Source organism: Ammodytes marinus (assembly GCF_949987685.1).
Source record: "Ammodytes marinus genome assembly, chromosome: 9".
Taxonomy (NCBI): Eukaryota; Metazoa; Chordata; class Actinopteri; order Uranoscopiformes; family Ammodytidae; genus Ammodytes; species Ammodytes marinus.
In genome coordinates, this window is record NC_137213.1 from 7,928,179 (window position 1) to 7,936,247 (window position 8,069).

The window sequence follows — 8,069 nt, forward strand, 5'->3', positions numbered from 1 at the left end:
CTGCCAACACAGCTACTGCTGCTCTTGATTATGATGATCATAAGGGTGATGGTGAAGATGATGGCTATGATGGCCTCTGCTATTGGTGCAGACTTTTGCCCCAAGAGGCTCCAAGCGTTCTACTGTTTATCCCTTGTCTTGACACCTGACTGTATAAATGGGGCCTGTCTGTTTGTTTTATCGTCACAAGCGGCAGGCCTTGCCTCGCAGGCAAACACAGACAGGGGTCAGGGAGACTGTACAGCTAAAGACGTGGCTGTGAGAGCGATGGTGGCTGCCACGGTCACTCCACATACTCCCATGTGGCTCCTGGCTTTTCCCTCTTTCTTTCCTATATTGCTTTGCGTTCCTTTGATATGTGTTGACTATAGGTCCCTCTGGGTAGAGAAAAGGGAATTGCGTATTCTTGTCCTTACCAGTATCAATTGTCTTTTTTCCAGACTTCTTGCTCTTTAAGTTTCCGTTCAGTTCTGGTTATGTGAGCAATTACATGTGTTTAGGTGACGCACTGTAACAGGTTGTTGTGTTTTTTTTTTCTTGACTGAGCTTGCACAGTTGCTGCTGTGATTTTACGACGACGACATATGACCTTTTCATGGTTTTTCAACACTAATAAAGTTCCCCGGTTTGTAAAGTGACTCCCAAAGTATGAAGAAAAACACCCCCCCCCCCTCCTCTTTTTCTACACCTCCACCTTTCTGAAAACCTGTATTCCAAAACCGTATTCAGATTTCTTTGCCCCTTTATGATGTCATAAGTTGAGAAACCATGCCCCCCAATTACCAACCTATCTTAGCACTACCTCCACCTGTGATAAGTAAAACCATCAGATGCCCCTGAATCTAACTGCAGTCAGGTTCAAACCAGGCAGTTAGACTCAGGGCCAATCAGAGAAAAATGGGCTTTTTGGAAGGTGGGGCTTAAAGGCTCTAAAACTATGCTTTTCAGACAGCGGCTGAAAAGAGGAGATAGACCAATGGCACGTTGAAATATATTAACCCATTGATGACTATGGCAATCTAGGATGCATGTCCTTAATGCCTGAGGGTTTTCTGAAAAAATTGTACGAATTGTCAAGTCTACCAAAACCTTAATATCTAAGCCTGTGTAGCACATAGAAACATGAAATCAAATACATTTAAAAGTTAAGGTTCACAGGTTTTATTTAAACATGCTCCCTTAGCGCTTACAAACCAACAAATATTTCTAAAAATCGTCAAAATTAGATGAATTAGAAAATTATTAAATATTGTTAATAAATAGATGCAATGTGTTGTGTGATTTTCGTCAGTAGTCTATAGTAGACCTTGATTCTGCGCACCAAACGCCACTAACTGTTCTGTCGCCGACATAGCTGGCGTATTTTTTTTATTATTTTGCTTTATTTATTTATTTTTTATTTTTTTGATTGACATGATTTTCGGCAAACCACACAACTTTTGGGTGGTCACGTGGTCTTCAAAAAATCAACAAAACCCACCTCATGTGTATTTGAACCAATGACAGTGCATTCTATGCTGGGAATGCCATGAAAATTAGATAAAATAATAATGCTGCGCGACGCAGCATCAGGCAGGAGAGCCTATGTGGCATCGCGCAGCAGCCGTCATCAATGGGTTAAGGGGTTTCTGACACTACAACATGAAAACAGTTTCTAGTTGGAACCCGAATTACAACTTTGAACATGTGACCTTTAAATAATTGACAAGTACAACATCTTCTGTGTAAAGTGCAGCTTTGGATTCCACATTAATCCCCCCACCACCACCTCCCCCCTGTGTGTCTCTGCTTTACAATTATGATAAACTACAGTGTGCTTTTTTTATTGGTTTGAAGTGTCAGTCAGAGCTGCAGGCTTTTTGACAGAGTAGCCGGCCCCCCCAGCGGAAGACCAATCTCAAGAGGAACAACTCTGCCAGTCAGACTCCGGATTCAGATTCAGATTCAGATTCAGATTCAGATTCAGATTCAGAAGACTTTATTTGCCATGACATGTGAACATGTATGGAATTTGATTTGGTACAGTGGAGTTTACAATAGGACAAGTGCAAGACTGGACAAGACAGTGCAAACCAACATATATAGTGCAAAAATGAGTAAATAATAAATTATATAATCATATAATCAATAAGAAGTGCCAGCGTGCCAAGAGATCAAGTATATGTACAACCGACCATTAGGTTACTGAGGGGGGGGGGGAGGGCAGTGCATTTAATAGTCGGATGGCCGTGGGGAAGAAGCTGTGCAAATGTCTGGTTTTGAGAGTCCTTATTGACCGCAACCTCCTGCCTGAAGGGAGCGGGGCGAAGAGACCGTGGCCTGGGTGTGCGGGGTCAGCCATGATCTTTCTGGCCCTCCCCAGAGCCCTGCTGTTAAACAGGGCCCCAAGGGGGGGCAAGGGGCAGCCAATCACCTTCTCCGCCGAGCGTATCACCCGCTGCAGCTTGGCCTTATCCTTGGCTGCTGCAGCGGGGAACCAGATGATGATGGCAGAGGTGATGATGGACTCAATGATGGCCGTGTAAAAGTTCACCAGCATGGATTTAGGCAGCTTGAATTTCCTGAGCTGCCTCAGGAAAAACAACCGTTTTACTCCCTGCTTCGCTTCCTTTTGCTGCCTCAATCTTTCACCTCTCCATTCGTCCATCTCTTTTTTTCTTTTTTCCTCCTCTGCATTTTGACTTAATCCCCCCTGTGGTGCCCTTGGCCTGTCGCACACTTCTCTACGGCCTGATCTGCTCTGATCAATGCCAACCCCCACCCACCCTCGACAATACCAACGAGGGGGAAATGGAGGCATTAATTACCCACCCCGGAGCTCGTTACCGGGGCTCAGGCCTACAGCTTCCTGGCTCTTCACTGACTCTGCAATTGTAATTCAGCTGGGGGACCAAGACGTGAGGGTAATAACAGAGGGTACGCATCCAAACGGACGATCGCCCACTGATAGATGATGGGCTGGGGCCGGACGTGACGGAACTGACGTGAGGTAGGAAGGGGGGGCCCTGGAGTGACTCCGAAACTTGATTGACAAGCAGCTTTGGCAGCGGAATTATGTGCGAGAGAAATAATTTATGACTCTCTCTTCCGGAGCCGAGACGAATGCCAGAAATGACTAATGACCTCTTGGAAGTTCAGCTCCTCTGATCGCAAACAATAGCCCAGGTTGTTGTCGCTGTGGAATAGACAGAGTTGATGACGTTGTGAGAACGAGAAGCTAATGGACTAAATCATGGGAATGGCATTTTAATTAAAAAACACGACTCTGCTATATGAACAACATTTCAAAATTAGAGGCGTCCTCCCCGATCAATATTGTTCTTATTTAACGGTACAGAGGAAATGAAGGCAAAGTGTTTTTCTTTCCCTAACTGCCTCTCTTTTTTGAACGCCCCACTATTCATCCTGTCTTCTCCCATGCCCTTTTGTGTGAGGTTTGTCTTCTTGACAGCTTGATTGCAATAGTCTTGAGTGCCCAGCAGTTGGCCTCCTTTGTGTTTTTCAGCCTCTGTGGAAGCATTATGGTGGAACAAAAACAAATGTTTATTTTGCCAATCCACTGTCCTTCCTCAAGCACTTCCAACAATTCCCAATTTTCTGCAACACCCTTTAAGGGCCCTACATATTTCTGAATGACTTATAAGTAACAGTAGTTGTCCGCATAATGCAGTTTCACTCATACTCCAAAACAAGGCTCGAGTATGAATTGGCCTTTAAGCATTTGCCACCATTCCCCATTTTCTGCCATAGCCCTCACCGTCTGTTATCTGTCTGGGCAACTTTTCCCTATCCTCCCATGCTAAATTGTACATCTGATTCTCTCCCCCCACACACATCCCATCTCTCCACTTACCCCATTATACTCCCTTTGCCCCCACCCATCTTCCCGCTCCTCGCCTTTCTTTGCTCAGGACCGATCTGCTCTCATTACGCTGATAGCCCTGATGATTCAGTTGAATGGCGTACTCTTTTCCCGAGCCGCCTCTCCAAGGCCTTTCTCTGCAGCATGCTCATTCGGTGGTGACAGCAGCCTCGGCTCTTTCTCTCTAGGCACATTGACGGAGCGGTTAACTGCTACTCTGCCCCCGTGACCTTTCCGTATCATCATACAGGTCACGGTGGGATGTATTTAACCGAGACTCTCCAGGTGTAAATGTTTTAGATGGAAGAAGACAAGAGCACACACTGAGATGCAGTGAGGAATAAAGTCAGGTACTTGTTGGGGGAGAATATGTGTGTGCAGACAGGCATGAGTGGGTAACTGTACCCTTGCATTTGATAAGCTGGGTGTGACTTTTTGTTCATATTTATCACTCTGAACCGGTTTATTTTCAGATAGATAAGACGTCCCTTTTGATCCAGGCTCTAGCCAGTGAGTGCCAGCATTGCACGCTACCTGAACCACAACCGACTTCTATTATTCATCCCCAAAGGCGCATGTTTCACTGATTCAGAATCACCTGCACTGCAGCGGACTCTGGTTTGCCTTCGTTCCAAGCAATCCTCGCCCCTACACCACTGACTGAACTTCTTGCTGAAATGCAAACGTTGCAGGCTCAATCTACAGTAACTCTGTGTGCCATTTCTTCCCTCAGCCCTCCCCTCCGATGCTTCCCCATCTGGCTGCGTATTAATGTGAAATGCAATGTGGTTCCAAAACAGAACATAGTGTCGCGAGGTGACTGTTTACCCCTCCTCCTATCCTTTGAAATTAGTTTCTATTTCACAGCATGGTTTCACCTCTTAACATCTGTTTCCCACTTTAAGGTCCCCTTGAATTACTTTTAAAAGAGTACTCCACTGATTCAGCGGTGCACTTAACATTAACCTTGTTGGACTGCTTTGTTAAAAATAAGGGACAAAATGGATGCAGCAGAGAACCAGAGATTGAGGTTGCGTTCCGAATCGCATACTTTCTACTATATAGTATGTAGAAAAAAGATTTAGGATGTCCCGATTCTTGTGGCCAGATTTAGGATGGTTAGAAGTACCCGGATGTCCTACTTCATGCGGCCAAGATTGTTAGTGTTGAAAAGTGCATCCTATTTGGGCGATTCTGACCCACAATCCAGTGCGCACGTGAAGTGACGTAACATCGACGAAGCCTCCATATGAAAACAAACGGGGATGCGACGGATATAAAAGCAAGAGGCAAGATCAAGGCGCAATGTTATGATGAAATAAGAGAGAAAAGTATGTCCCAATAGTATGCCTACTGCATCCTAACTAGATTCTTTTTATCGTCGGATGTAGTATGTAGAATAGAAAAATAGACATCGGTTGCGATTTGGAACGCAACCGATGTCTTTTTTTTTACTTCACACATACCTCTTCCTTGTAAAAACTTTCCTACATTACCCACAATTCAGTGGGTAGTGTAATCTTGAGACGCTGGCCCCAAGCAGAGCCTTCGTTCCACACATGGATTTTTACAACTTTTTTCACATATGCAGTCATCATACTCCCCAACACCTGGAAACAGATGTTAATGTGTAACCTTGGTTAAGTTAAAAAGGTAAGAAAAACTTTTTTATTCCACATTGTCTGACAGTACAACAGTAGTTACATGAAAAACCAACATAAAGTGTCTTAGTAAGTTCTTGGGCCACCATGTGGAACAACTTCAATGTGTCTTTGCAGTCTCTCAACTCTACTGGGAACACCAGTCTATACACGATTCTTCTAAAAAATATTCTCACATTTTTTTTTTTTGATGATGGTGGTGGTGGTGGATCTACACATTTGTCCATGATTTACCATAGGTGTCTTCAGAGCTGTATAATATGATTCACATGATTTTCATACTCATCAATCCACTCAGTGAACCCTTGTGTTACGGTAAGTGGCAGACAGGCAGGCAAGTAGGACCCAGATGCAGACAGTTACAAGTGAGGGAAATTTATTGTCCAAACATGCAAGTCCAAAAAGGCACAAAAAGGCAAAAAAGGCAAGGCACAGGGAGCACAGGGACAGACTCACCAACAGGTACAATGCTCGGACAGGGAACAAAGAAACACTGGGAGTTATATACACACACACACACAAGACAGGGTAGACAATGAGGGACAGGTGAAACACATTAGGGAAGAGAGCAGTAATCAAACAGGAGGGAAACTTGAAAGGACATGGGGAGGAACAAGACAGACATACCAAAATAAAACAGGAAACGCCAAAACAAGACAGGACAAAGACAGACCATGACACCTTGTGCTCTATCGATGGAGGAATTGCCATCCTGGAAGAGAACACTCCCATCAGGACAGAAATGTTTCATCATAGGATGAAGGTGATTACTCAGAACAGCTTTGTATTGATTTACAGTGACCCTTCCCTCTAAGGGGACACGTGAATCCAAACCATGCCAGCAAAATGTCAACGTAACAGAGCCACCAGACACCCTCGCTGTAGGGGTCAAACTTTCAGGCCTGTACCGTTCTCTCGGTGTCTGCCACACATACACTTGGCCACATCTCAAGAATCTAGTGTAGAATGAGTCTTCAGAACGTATCACTGACTTTCACATCTCTGTAGACCAGTGTCTATGATTTTTGAATTTCAGAACTCCAAAATGTGCATTCATCTTTCTAATGAAGGGTTTATGCACTGCAACCCTACTTTAAAACCCCTATCTCAGTAATTGTCGACAGGCTGTTCTTGCTGACACAGCCTGATCACGTCCTGCTTTGACATTACCTGTCACCTTAAAGAAGAGTCGCTCTTACATATTTCACAAATGTACAGTACAAGCATCAGGCTCATCAAATGTGCACTGTCGAACACAATTCCTTCTTACTGAAGTCTTTCATATAGATCTAACTGCAGCTGTCACTTAAGTCACTGTACCTGTATAAACACAAGCCAGCTTCTGCCACTCGTGCCCCAACAACGAACCCTCACAAATTCCTTAGATCTTTTCCTCTTGACATCTTACAAGATCAGAATCAATTGGGCCAAATCAGCATTTCCGTACATATCATAGAGAATGATGCGATGTTGGATAATTGCTTAATGCACCTGCTTGTGCATTTGCATTTGTTATGTTTCTCCCCTTATTAATTCAGGTTTTGCTTTTAATGTGTCACCAATGTATATTCTGCATCAGCCTGTTTCAACTCTTTAAACCCCAAGACTCCGTGTTATGGCTACAATATTTCTAGTTTGGACATACAACTGAGTTGTATAACATTTTTTACAAGTAATAAAAAGTGGTCCATGTTAGCAGTATTTTATTATTTGAGGCTTAGAAAGGTTTCCAATCGAACTACTGAAGAAACCCAGTGAAAAATATGTAAGTAAAGTGGCCCATTGTTCAGTTCGCTAGGTGAACTATTTTTCAAAGCAAACTTCACTCCAGTGCACTAGATGTCCTACTGAAATCCCAGGAATGCTCTATATAAAGCATTGATTGCATTTCCTCTCTTCTACACTTCCAGCAGACCTTTGCATGGTGCAATATCAGGGAAAGAGTTCAGCACAGCACGATGATTCAGAGCTGCTACGGTGAGAAAAAAAAGACTAATAATTTAAGCATCTTATAACATTTAAGCTCTCTCTTTATAACTAGAGGGTGTTCTCATGAAAACACAATTCTTATTGCAACCCAGTTCTAAAGATAATGGGGACCTGACTACTGACTGAAAGTTAGGCAGATGAGCAGAAGAGGAGAGAACAAGCTGTCTTGAAAGAAATCATTTAAAATCTTAAATATCTCTTTGGTTTGTGGAAATGGCTTTATAGAAATACTCCCTGCAACAAAGCAGCAGAGTAGGCAAAATTCCAGCTCTTGTTGAACTGCAAAAATATTAATTTAATTTAAAATATAATATAAGTTACTTCATTTGCATGCATGAACATCATGCTTACTTTAATGAAGTGCTTTAAATGTGCACTTTAATATACTTTTTCATGTTTAGGCTTTCAAAATTTCACTTGAATAGACTTAGTGTAATTTATGTCACCACGACTGGGAAGTGTAGGTCTGGGACTGTAACCATCATGTTTTAATGCACCAAGACTTACTTGAGAGAAGGCACTTTATGTGTGTCAGGTTCAGAATAGTTTCTAAAACA